The sequence below is a fragment of the Somniosus microcephalus genome, chromosome 5 (genome assembly GCF_052327205.1).
Source record: "Somniosus microcephalus isolate GS21.2 chromosome 5, FLI_Smic_1.0, whole genome shotgun sequence".
Taxonomy (NCBI): domain Eukaryota; kingdom Metazoa; phylum Chordata; class Chondrichthyes; order Squaliformes; family Somniosidae; genus Somniosus; species Somniosus microcephalus.
This window is the reverse complement of record NC_140991.1, coordinates 179,948,420-179,960,559: the sequence shown is the minus strand read 5'-3', so window position 1 is coordinate 179,960,559 and position 12,140 is coordinate 179,948,420. Positions and strand designations below refer to the sequence as shown.

General features: G+C 43.9%; 1 protein-coding gene across 1 annotated transcript in view; it reads right to left on the bottom strand.

Annotated features, from left to right (window-relative positions):
* The window catches only part of LOC147117455 (dynein axonemal heavy chain 11-like), a 224,177-nt gene extending 222,962 nt beyond the window's left edge, over window positions 1-1,215 (bottom strand). The window contains exon 1 of the mRNA XM_085988452.1: window positions 1,041-1,215. The gene's annotated coding sequence lies outside the window, so the exon portion shown is untranslated. The remainder of the gene's footprint in view (window positions 1-1,040) is intronic.
* Between the last annotated feature and the right edge of the window lie 10,925 nt (window positions 1,216-12,140).

Genomic DNA, 12,140 nt, shown 5'->3' with positions numbered 1-12,140 from the left:
ATGTTATAGATTGAATAGTACTAACAGAAGCTCAGCTGCAAGCCAGGCAGGAGTGTAAAATAAACCTATCTGGTTATAATATTTTTAAGAAGAACAGAACAGGTAAGAAAGAAGGAAGGAGAGGTGGCCTATTGGTGAGGGAGAGAATACATGTTGTTGGCTGGACTGATGCACATAAAAACAGAACTTCAGACAGAGTCAATATGGTTAGAGATCAAAGATAAAAAGGGATGGCTACATTGGTAGGGTTGGACATTCCCCCTCATTTTGGGAGGAAAATGGAAGAGGAAATCTGTAGACAGATCAGGGAGATGAGCAGAAACAACAAAATTACTGTTCGAGGAGATTTTAGTTCCGTACTCACTGATTGGGGCAGGGAGAGAGTATATGGTGAAAAGGGAATGGAATTCTTAAAATATGTGTCGGACACCTTCCTCAAGCAGCGTGTCTGTATGCCTGTATGGAGGAGTGATATTGCTAGATCTAAATTAGTCAGACATGACCTACCCTTCACAAATCCATGCTGACTCTCTTTGATCAACTGATACCTGTCTAAGTGCTCAGTCACTCACTGCCTGAAGATAGATTCCAGTAACTTCCCCACAACTAATGTTAAACTGTTGGATCTGTAGTTATCTAGTTTCTCCCTCCCTTCTTGAATAATACATTTTCCAATCTAGAGGCACAATTCCTGAATCTAGAGAGCTTTGCAAAATTATGACAAACAAATCTGCAATTTACTCACTCAACATAGTTTTTGAAGTTCATTGTTGGCACAATATAGTAAATAAGTTTGTATAGAAATGCTTTTTCCTCAGCTGCAGACTATCCAAACTCTTTAATTAATAGATGGGAGAAAAAAATAAGAGATCCTGTACATACGGACACACTCACATATGTTCATAATTACAGAACTAATTTAAAATAGGTTAATAATTAGTGTTATTATTTTATGCAGGAATTTTTTTCTGTCAATAAAATATTTGTTTTATATTACTAATATAAGACTGCAGTACTGTAATTAAAAACATATTTCTCACCTCATAGAATCTGATGATGTTAATAACCCATGCACAGAGACCTGATGCTGCAAATGACTTTGTGCGAACCAGATCAGGGTTGAAATCTGGATCCTGCAGATATTGTTCTTTTACTACTTTCAATGAATTTTCAGGGATGTGTTCTTTATCATAATTTATCAGAGTTTGGAGGAAGTCATCAACCTGAGGAATAGGTTATATAGAGCACAAAACATAACTGTCATTACTACAGTGAAAAGAATTACACAAACTTGGAATTGCCTGACCAACTCCTTTTAAAGCCAAAGCATTATTTATAGGCAATCTTGTGGAACTTGAAACCCAGATTTTTAAAACATTGTAGGTAATCGTCAACTTACTATTGGAGTGTAAAACTGGGTCGGGCGTCCGTTATAGACATCGCCTGATTTTCCTTTCCATTTCTTATACTCTCATTTTATGCTCCAGCAGTAAGTTGAAAATTACCCCCATTATAAAATTGAGTTATACAGCTCAGAAACAGGCCATTCAGCCCAACAGGTCCATGCCGGTGTTTATGCTCCACATGAGCCTCCTCCCACCTTACTTCATCTCATCCTATCACCATATCTGTTGATAATCTGTTTTTAGGTGTTGGTTGAGGGATAAATACTGACCAGGACACCAGGGTGAATTCCCCAGCTCTTCTTTGAAATAGTGCCATGGAACCTTTTACGCCCACTTGAGAGAGCAGACAGGGCCTTGGTTTAATATCTCATCCAAAAGACGGCACCTCCGACAGTGTAGTATCTTACATTTTTATTTTGAACAGAATGGGTTGATTACTCATGATATATATTAGTTCATGCTCAGAATAAAATGATGCTTCATGATGTTCATTAAAAACAGCCTAGTCCATGAGAAAGTTTTTCCTTTGATGGTGAAATATATTATCTCATCACATGACTTCATCCTGTGCCTATATAGTATTCCCCTTCTATAATTCATCCCCAGTTGATTATTTACAGCAGATGCAAAATAATATGCATCAACTTAATATATTATCTGCTTTTCTCCTGCACACAAAGATCATAAAAAACAAGTACATAATTCAGTCCATCAATCTCATCTTTCCATTTAGTGTCAGCTTGACTCAGTTGGGGAGCAATGTTTTCTCTAAATCAGAAGATTATGGGTTCAAGCCCCATTAAAGACTAAAGAGTACATAATCTAAGATAACACTTTGGTGCAGTACAGGTGGAGTGCTGCACCATCAGCGGTGATGTCTTTTGGATGAGATATTAGACCGAGGCCCCCATTTGCTTGCTCAAGTCGATGTAAAAGATCCAATGCATTATTCAAAGAAGAACAATAAGCTCTCCCAGTTTCCTGACCAACAGTTATCCCTCAATCAACACACCAAAGCAAATTACCTGGTCATTAACTTACTTTTTGTGTGTGGGACCTTGAAAACTGGCTGCTGCATTTGCCCAAATAACAACAATGACTACATTTCAAAAATAATAATTGGCTGTGAAGCTCTTTGTGATGTCCTGAAGACATGAAATTAGCTATATAAATGTTATATTCTTTCTTTCTTAGCAACCAACTAGCATTCAGGCTACACAACTATATCAGACCAATCTGCATTTGGTCTCCCCAATGTAGAGGCACAGTGGCATAGTGGTTAGCACTGTTGCCTCACAGCGCCAGGGACCCGGGTTCGAATCCGGCCTCAGGTGACTGTCTGTGTGGAGTTTGCACATTCTCCCCGTGTTTGCGTGGGTTTCCTCCGGGTGCTCCGGTTTCCTCCCACAGTCCAAAGATGTGCGGGTTAGGTTGATTGGCTATGATAAATTGACCCTTAGTGTTAGGGGGATTAAATACGTGGGGTTAAGGGGATAGGGTGGGATATGTGGGGGTTACAGGGATCGGGTGGGATATGTGTCGTGCAGGCTCGATGGGCCGAAATGGCCTCTATCTGCACTGTGGGGTTTCTGTGATTCTGTGATTCTGTGAAAAACAACAGGTCAGGCAGCATCTGTGGAGAGAGAAACCTTTCATCAGAACTGGAAAATTTAGAGATGTAACAGGTTTAAAACAAGTACGGAGGCAGAGAAAGGGGGGAGGGGAGGAAAGAAGAAAAGGGAAGGTCTGGGATAGGGTGGAGGGCAGGAAAGATTAAATGACCAAAAGGATGATGGTGCAAAGCAAACGGGGATAGCAATGGGACAAGTAAAGAAAAAAAAGATGGGTCTAGAGGAGGTGTAAATGGCAATAGCAGAATCATTACCAACAGTGCTGTCTGGAAAATTGGGAGCAGTGGTTATGATTTGAAATTGTTGAACTTGAAGTTGAGTCCTGAAGACTGTAAAGTGCCTACTCGAAAGATGAGGTGCTGTTCCTTGGGCTTCACTAGAACAGTGTAGGAGGCCAAGGACAGAGAGGTCAGAGTGGGAGTGGGACGGAGAATTAAAATGACAAGTGACCGGAAGCTCAGGGTCACGCTTGCAGACTGAATGGAAGTGTTCCACAAAGTATTCTCCCAATCTGCATTTGGTCTCCCCAATGTAGAGGAGACTGTATCATGAGTAGCGGATAAAGTACACTACAGTTCAGTACCTTACTGTTGTACCATCAACAAATTTCATGATTGTGCTCCCTATGTCCAAGTCCAAATTGTCGACATATACACCAAGAACAAAAATGTACCCAGCACTGACCCCTGGGTCACACCACTTCCAATCCTTCTTCAATCCAGCCAACAACCATTTATCCTAAACTATTTGTTTCCTGCCTGTTAATCAACTTTCTCTCCATGCAGTCACATTCTCTTTTATACCACACACCTCAAGTTTCCTAACAAGTCACCAGAGCTTTATACAACTGTAGCATAACTGCCACCCCTTGGTATTCCAGCCCGCTTGAGATAACATTCTGTTAGCCTTTTAACTTATTTTTGTACCTATCCACTAGTTTTTAGTGATATTTATACATGGACCCCTAAATCTCTCTGCTCCTCCACAGTTCCTAAATTCTCACCATTTAGAAAATACTCTGATCTATCTTTCTTAGGTCCAAAGTGGATGACCTTGTACTCCCCATGTTGAACTCCATCTGCCACAGCTTTGCCCACTTGCTTAATCTATCAATGTCCCTGTGCAACTTTCTGCTCCCATCTATACTATTTACTGTGCTACCTAACTTAGTATCATCAGCAAACTTGGATATACGGTTCTCTATTCCTTCATCCAAGTCATTTATAAATATATAGTGAAAAGCTGAGGCCCCAGTACAGATCCCTGGGGGACACCACTAGTCACATCCTGCCAATTGGAGTACATACCCATTATCCCTACTCTCTAACTCCTACCTCCTAACCAATTCCCTCCCCAGGTCAAGAGGTTGTCTCTAATTCCATGGGGTCGATTTTCATAAAGCTGTCGGGAAGGAGGCGGGACTACAACTTTCGGGTTTTAGTCCCGCCTACATCGCCGTTCAGCCAATCCACGCAATTTTCCCTTGATTGACCTTGTTAAGCCCGCCCAGCGGGCTCAGCAGGCCAATTAAGTGCCACCCGGCAACAGGTAACGTCACAGACTGAAATTTCATCTGTCAAGAGGTCTTGACAGATGAAATATCAGTGTTTCACAGCTGTTTGAAGCTGTCAAACACTGACAGTCTGACTTCTAACCTGAGTCCTTCTACACAGACTCAGTTAGAAGTTTCACCGGCAATGAAAGCTAAAGGCTGTCACTTTTGACAGATCGCAGCCATTTTACTTTCAGTGCTGGCTGAGTGATGGACTCCTGAAACCTAGAGGAAGAAAGGCTGTTAAGGTAAGTACAGGCAATTTAAACATCTTTACACACTTTAGACACACCAAACACACTTACCTTTGCACTCATGCACCCATCACTCACCTGAACACCGACATCGCGACCCCTCCAAGTCCTTCAACCAGACGGCCTGCGTGCTCTAACCTGGCGTGGTTTGGAGCCGTCGGGAATCCCACACGACACCCCTCAAAATAGGGATTAGGCTAAAAACTGCCTGTTAACTACCTGTTAACAGGCAGTTAATTGGCACTAATCCCTTTCCGCCTCGAGTCGGCGGGTCCCAGTGCGGGGCGGGTACCCGCCTCCCCTGAAACTTACGTGGAGGCGGGCTTTGGGCGGGATGGTGTCGGGACCCCTGAAATCGGGATTTTCCCCCTCCACACGCCTGAAACCCCGCCTGACGGCTCCAGGAAAATCAACCCCATGTGTTTCAATTTTTCCCAACAGTCTTGTGTGGAACCTTATCGAATGCCTTCTGGAAGTCCATATAAATAATATCCACAGACACTCCCTTATCTACCATATTAGCGATCTCTTCAAAAAATTCAGCTAGGTTAGTTAGACATGACTTAACCGTTACAAATCCATCCAGGCTCTCTCTGATCAGTTCTTATTTGTCCAAGTGCTCACTCCCTCTGTCCCTAATAACAGATTCCAGTAACTTCCCCACAACAGATGTTGGACTAATAGGTCTATAATTTCCTGGTTTTAACTCTCCCACCCTTCTCAAATAATGGAGTGACATTGGCAATTTTACAATCTAAGGGGACAATTCCTGAATCAAGAGAGTTTTGGAAGATCATGACTAATGGATCTACAATTTACTCACCTGCTTTTAATACCCTGGGGTGGAAGCCATCAGGTCCTGGAGATTTTTATATCTTCAGTCTCATTATTTAATTTATATTAAATCTAGTAAGTTCCTCCCCTTGATTTATTTTTATTTTGCCTCGTATCTCTGGTATTTTATCCTTTTCCTCTACTGTGTAGACTGATTATCTTGTTAAACCTTTTAAATCCAAACTACTGCAATCAAGCAACAATTTTTAAATAGTAAAATTATTTCACCTTTCCCATGAAGACCTTAGAAGCCTTCCAAGTTCTGTCTTTAGATACTTTGCCTTTTGGAGCCAACAGCACCATAACTGCTGCAGTAACATTCGTGACTGCCACTGGAGGGTTGGGGAAAGTTTTCAACTCTGTTAAATTAATCTAGAATCGAAATAGTAGCAGAAAATGTTATACGTTATAACAAAAACAAATCCACACATGAGCTCAACACTGTACTATTACAGCATAAATATTATTGTATTTGAATACCTTAATATTTCATAAGAAATGTTACCATTAATAGCTTTTTAATTTGTTCTCAGGATGTGAGCAATGCTGGCAAGGCCAGATCTGTTGCTCATCCCTAGTTGCCCTGACACAATGGTGGTAGGCCCTTTTCTTGACCTGCTGCAGTTCTTGTGGTGATAAGGCACCCATATTAGTGTCAGGTAGGGAATTCCCGGATTTTGATCCCGAGATGATGGAGGAACAGCAATGATATATGTCCAAGTCAGGATGATGTGTGACTTGGAGGGGAACTTGCAGATGATGATGCTCCCAAGATATTGCTGCACTTGTTCTTCTTGGTGCTAGAGGTCACGGGGTCATTCTCACTTTCAGCAGAATTTTCCACTAGCAAATAAAAGGGGCGAAGACGCAGTGGAACTGGGTCCTGCCTCAAATTGTGGCCCACCTACCCCGACTGCAGTGCTAAAGCACTCCTCCATTCAAAGCCTAGGAATTGCAAGCCCAAACACTGCAGTAATGATACACATAAAAAGCAAATGAGCATGTGGATCTGGCAACTTTTGTGACTTCATTGAATACATGTCTCAGTTTGAAAAATCCTAATATACCATTTCAATGCTGCTGAGGTGTGACCTTACCTTGTTTAGGGTATTTAGAGCAGCAGTAGCTGCCACCAGCGCAGGTTCAGCTTTGATAAGGTTGTCTTCACATTCTTTCTGCTTCAAAGCTACTTCGGCCTGTATTGTTGCTACCTACAAAGAGGAATGTTGTTATATTTAATATTTATGCCATACTCTTGTCTTTATGTCAATGAGGGGGAGCGGCAGGGAGGGAGAATTCTTGTTTTTATGAGTACATTTTAGAACTTACTGAGACCTAGGGCTGGATTTTCCTCCATTAGGTCCCGCATTTTCATTCGTACCTGGAGCAGCCAACAGAGTAAAATTGAGGATGGTGTGGGTGTTAAGGCCCATCTCTGGGTCCCTGTTTCAAAAACCTAATAGCAGATTTTCCTTGGGCCCTGCCAGGGGTTGGACATTTTCAGCTGCTGCATTCCTATCCCACCCCACCACATGTAAATGGCAGCAGTTAGGTGGGGTGAGAGTGCAGCAGCTTACTTCATGGTGAATCTCTGCAATGCTTCAGAAGGTTTCAGCTTCCTCACAAAGTAATAACTAAGTTGCGCCAGCTGCCAGACAGCTGCAGGCACAGTTCAAAAGAGAGATCTTCAGCTAACCATAACCTGCGCCCACTGCCAAACGTTTCCTGCCATTATGATCCCCTTTTGGCAACAAACTCACATCAGCTGATCACCGACATGTAACTCTCCTACAGAACTACCAAGGCTCCCATCTGGAGATCATTCTACTACTCTTTCACACAGGCGTTCCCTCATCTTTCCCCAAATCATTCTGCAGGTATTCTGTCAGTGACAGAAACATCTCACTGACAACCTTCTTACTGTTTAAGGCCACCACTGCTGCCCTTGGTGCCTACTGTTGTGGGCCCTTTCATTCTCAGCTGTAGCATGAGGTTCTGTGGTGGTTGACTGATGATTTGCAGCGAGCACTTTTGGGATTGAGGTGTTACTTCCTTGTGTTTGGCTGTGAGCTGCTAACCTTTAAGAAGAAAGCAGGGTGTTTAGGAATTCTGCGTGCCATCATATGAAATGTAACCCAGGTTTCAGAAGGCAATCCTTACTGGGTGTTAGGTGGTACTCACTGCAAAGGCCACCATCTAGATTTTGCCCTTCATGGGCCTCTTTCCCCTGGAGCCTAAAAACTGCTTCTTTGCCAGATAAGTCAATAACACTTCAACTGAAGTCTCTAAATTTGTGGGCTGGGTCCCCTGAAGAAGCACCAGCCTGAACACTGCATTGAGCAACATGGTTACAGATACAAAATGACTGTCTTGACCCTTTCAGCTGCGCCAGCAGCCCTAGATTTTACTGCCACCCCAAGAGGAGCACTGTCCTCCAACGCCTCTCCTCCACTGTCCAGCTGAATGGGACTGCCTTCGCTCAGGTCCCACTCTTACCTATCTAAACCAGACGTAGGCAGCCAGAGTGCCTGCCTGAAATGGGTGGTGGCCTCATATATGCATGTAACTAGGGGTCCTATGACATCAATAGGACCATGACGCCATTTTCATGCACATTAGCATGGTGATCGTTCAATGCTGGGATTGTCCAGTACAACAGGATGGTACAGATTGGAAATGAACATTTCCTGTGCCATTTACAGGGGCACTCTATTAAATCCGTGTGTTAATGGAGACATGGAATGCAGGAGTTGGTTTAACAAGTCTTTACTGAATGGAGACAATCGGGAACTGAAACTACAGAAGGCTGCTAGCGCCTTTTTATACAGGGGTGGTCACTGCCGGTACTGCAGTCTTAAAGGTACACATACACAACAATTCCTCCCCTTTTAGATAAACAGTACATAACATTCATTTAACAACTAAATGATAACTAATTACAATCACAATTACGGTTGCTAGATACATTGGTTGAGGTTAAGCAATTATAAGTTCAGTCTTTGAGGAGGCTTCCTGATTTTGTCTGGATAACGCCTCTTTGGGGTATCAGGTTCTTCTGGCAAGGTTGAGTCGGGATCAATGTCGTTGTTTGGTTCATCTGCTTCCAATATCACCGATTCTACGGTAGATGCAATTGGTACGTCGGTTTCATCGCCAGGTGTATCAGATCGTGGTGTGGAGTTGACGTTTTCCCGTGACTCTAGAATCTGGTCAGCATGGCGTCTTACAATGCTCTCTCCAACGTCCACGGTATACATGAGAGGTCCTTGCCGTGTACAAATCGTTCCTGGCTGCCATTTCTCTGTGCGGTAGTCCCAGGCCAAAACTGGTTGACCTATCTTAAAACTCCTGGTCGGTCTTTCATTCATATTCTGAAACTGCCTGTTCTCCACATCTCTTCTGATGTTTGGCTTAACCAAATCCAAGCAGCATCGTAGTCTTCGATTGAAGAACATCATGGCAGGAGTTTGGTTGGTAACCGCATGTGTCGCATTCTGGTAGGCAAACAAGAAGTTGTCCACCTTGTTTTGTAGGGGTATATCTTCATTACACATTGCCTTGATAGCCTTCTTGAATGTTTGAACAAACCTCTCGGCCAATCCATTAGTGGCTGGATGATATGGGGCAGATGTGTAATGCTTAACATCATTGTTCTTTAAGAACCTCCGGAACTCTTCAGACACAAACTGTGGTCCATTGTCAGAGCAAATCTGTTCAGGCAGCCCATTCCTGGCGAATATGGTTCGTAAGACTGTAATAGTTTTTTCTGTGGTGGTTGAGGACATTTTTATTACCTCTGGCCACTTTGAATGTGCATCCACCGCAATTAAAAACATCGAGTCCATGAAGGGACCAGCAAAATCAATGTGCACCCTTTGCCATGGAGATGAGGGCCACTCCCATGGATGCAGAGGGGCTTGTGGTGGGGCGTTTTGGACCTTCTGGCATCCTGTACAGCTCTTGGTCATCTCTTCGATTTCTCTATCGATTCCCGGCCACCACACAAACGCTCTAGCTAAGTTCTTCATTTTTACCCCTCCCAGATGGCCCTCATGAAGCTCATTGAGCACTCTATCATTCAGTTTGGGTGGAATTACTACTCTGGATCCACACATCAAGGTTCCTCTGCACACTGACAGCTGTTCTCTTCTCGGCGAGAATGCTGGCAGCAGTGGTTCTCCATGTGCTGGTCATCCCTTCACCGTTAAATCATAGACCCGGGATAGTGTCGGGTCATTTCGTGTTTCCTTTTCTATGTTTGCATTCGTCACAGGGAGACATTCGACTATGGTCGAGTGGAATATCTCCATTGGATCCACTGCAAGTTCTTCTTCCACCGTCGGCAACGGTAGGCGCGACAATCCATCAGCATTCCCATGCTGTTTAGTTCCTTTGTACTCGATGTCATATTGGTGTGCCCCTAGGAAAAGGGACCACCTCTGTAGCCGTTGTGCTGTCATTATCGGTACGCCCTTCTGAGGGTTGAAAATGGAGACAAGAGGTTGATGATCAGTTATTAGAGTAAATTTTTGACCGTGCAGGTAGTGATTGAACTTCTTCACCCCCCACACTAGGCTGAGGGCCTCTCTGTCAATCTGGGTGTAGTTACGCTCGGCTGAAGTTAACGAGCGTGACGCAAAAGCTGTCGGCCTCTCTAAACCATCAAGGAATTTATGTGACAGTACCGCCCCAACGCCGTAGGCAGACGCATCACACGCCAGTCTTATCGGTAGTGATGGGTTGTAGTGAGCCAATACTTCTCTTGAAGTGGTTAAGTCCTTACTCTTCTGAAAGGCCCGCTTACAGTCATTACTCGATTTCCATGCTACTCCCGTTCGTAGTAGGGCGTTCAGTGGGTGCAGAATTGTGGACAAATTCGGTAAAAACTTATGGTAGTAATTCACCAATCCGAGGAATGACCTCAGTTGCGACACATTTTCAGGCGCTGGGGCCTTAACAACCGCTTCAACTTTGTCAGGGGACTTATGTAACCCCTCTTCATCAATCACGTGGCCACAATACGATATCTGTTTCTTAAAAAACTCGCACTTGGGGCGGTTGGCTCGTAGCCCATGTTCACTTAGTCTAGTGAGCACCTGTTCTAGGTTGTTAAGGTGTTCACTGTCATCTTCACCTGTCACTAGGATGTCGTCCAAGTAACACTGAGTCCCCGGAATCCCTTGCAGGACTTGTTCCATCGCTCTTTGCCATATCGCCGGAGCTGATGCTACTCCGAATACCAATCGATGATACTGGTAAAGACCTTTGTGAGTGTTTATCGTGAGATACTTCCTAGAGGATTCTTCAACCTCCATCTGCAAATATGCTTGTGCTAGGTCAATTTTTGTAAAACGCTTCCCTCCAGATAGTGAGGCGAAGATGTCTTCTATCCTTGGAAGAGGATATTGTACTGTGTGAAGGACTGGGTTCACCGTCACCTTGAAGTCCCCACAGATGCGAACCTTCCTTGGCTCCTCAGACTTATTGTTTAACGTTTTCTTCATGACAGGAACGATGGGTGTCGCCCACTCGCTCCAGTCTACCTTAGACAACACGCCTGCATTCTCCAGATTCTCCAGCTCTGCCTCGACGGCTGGGCGAATTGCATATGGTACCGGTCTTGCTTTGAAAAACTTGGGAGTTGCATTCTCTTCTATTTTTATCGAGGTGGTTACGCCTTTAAGAGTGCCCAGTTCTTGTTGAAATACCTCTTTGGCGTTAGCTAAGATTGTTGACAATCGTCCAGGAGTGACGTCGTCATCTTTATTACCAGCCACCGTCATTGCCTGAATGGAGTGCCAGTCTAAGCTTATCTTTCTGATCCATTCACGTCCCAATAACGGTGGTCCACCATCTTGCAGTATGTAGAGATACAATTTCCGTATTTTCTTGCCGTTGTATTCGACAGGCACCCTTATTTTTCCTCTGGGGTATACTTTTTGCCCCGTATATGTCGTCAAGACGATGGATGTCTCTCTCAAGGGTATGTGTGAGAATAGCCGCTCGTAGTCTCGTCGATTCATGACGGTTAGAGCTGATCCTGTATCCAATTCCATTTTAACTTGTGACCCTGCTATCGTGAGGGTGACCCAAATGGTTCGGTGATCCTCTTTTGCAATTACATTGTGAAGTTTGAGACAGCTTAGTCTCTTGTTCCCGGATTCACTATCACTCATCTGGTCTTTGGAACTACTGTCCGTCATCTTTTGTACTTTCTTGTACGGTTCCTTAGTAGCCTTTTTGTTGTCGTTGGTCTTCTTCCCAGACCTGCAAACTCCTGCAATGTGTCCCATCTTTCCGCATTGCCTGCATATTTTGTCCTTGGACCAGCAGTCCTTCTGGTCATGGTTTGTTCTGCCGCAGCGATAACATTTTGCAAATCCCCGTGTCATTTCGTGGGTGCCGTATTCCTGTGGCTTTTGTTGTATTTCCGCAGCTCCCCTTGCTGCTGCTTCATACGATA